Source organism: Orycteropus afer, unplaced genomic scaffold (assembly GCF_000298275.1).
Source record: "Orycteropus afer afer isolate SDZICR_OR568_19922 unplaced genomic scaffold, OryAfe1.0 scaffold00029, whole genome shotgun sequence".
Classification (NCBI taxonomy): Eukaryota; Metazoa; Chordata; class Mammalia; order Tubulidentata; family Orycteropodidae; genus Orycteropus; species Orycteropus afer.
In genome coordinates, this window is record NW_006921616.1 from 18,795,190 (window position 1) to 18,796,470 (window position 1,281).

Consider the following 1,281-nt stretch of genomic DNA (forward strand, 5'->3'; position numbering starts at 1 on the left):
CTGCCCTTCTTTTCTCTCTTTCTTTTCTGCCTCTCTTTTTTCTCTCTCCATCAAAAGCATAAAGGAAAACACATTCTCACAAAATGAACTGAATGGGAAGAAGAAGAAATAGCCCAAGACATGGAAGAAAGGAATGCACTGAACTTATGGGGCATCAGCATGTCTGAACTGTAGTCCTGGATTTGCCACTAGGTAGCTTTGTAACCTTCAACAAATCATTTCAGCTTTTTGGACTTCAGTTTCCTCTTCTATACAATGAGGAGCCACCACTCATCTGTCAGTTTGTCATTCTGTGGTGGCTTGCATGTTGCTGTGAGGCTGAGGGCTATGCCACTGATATTTCAAAGACCAGTAGGGTCACCCATGGTGGAGTCAGACAGCCATATGATGTACTATGTGGGAATGACAAATTGAAGAGGTATGGTGTGGCATTCATCATCCCAAAAAAGGTTTCAAGATCTATCTTGAAGTATACTGCTGTCAGTGATAGGATAATATCTATATACCTACAAGGAAGACCAGTTAATACTATGATTACTCAAATTTAAGCACCAACCATCAAAGCCAAAGATGAGAAAATTGAAGATATTTACCGACTTCTGCAGTCTTAAATTGACCAAACATTCAGTCAAGATGCATTGAGTATTACTGGTAATTGGAATGTGAAAGTTGGAAACAAAGAAGAATCACCAGTAGTTGGAAAACAGGGCCTTGGTAATAGAAATGATGCTGGAGATCACATGATAGAATTTTGCAAGACCAATGACATATTCATTGCAAATACCTTTTTCCAACAACACAAATGGTAGCTATACACGTGGACTTCACCAGGTAAAGTACACAGGAATCAGATGGACTACATCTGTGGTGAGAGGAGAAAGAGAGGCTTAGTATCTTCAGCCAAAACAAGGCCAGGACCTGACTGTGGAACAGACCATCAACTGCTCACATGCAAGTTCAACTTGAAGACAATTAAAACAAGTCCACGAGAGCCAAAATAGGACCTTGATTATATCCCTCCTGAATTTAGAGACGATCTAAAGAATAGATTTGATGCATTGAACACCAATGACCGAAAACCAGAAGAATTGCGGGATGACGTCAAGAACATTATCCATGAAGAAAGCAAAAGGTCATTAAAGAGACAAGGAAGGAAGAACAGACCAAAATGGATGTTAGAAGAGACTCTGAAACTTGCCCTTGAATAGTAAGTAGCTAAAGCAAATGGAAGAAATGACAAGATAAAAGAGCTGAACAGAAGAGCAGCTAGAGAAGACAAAG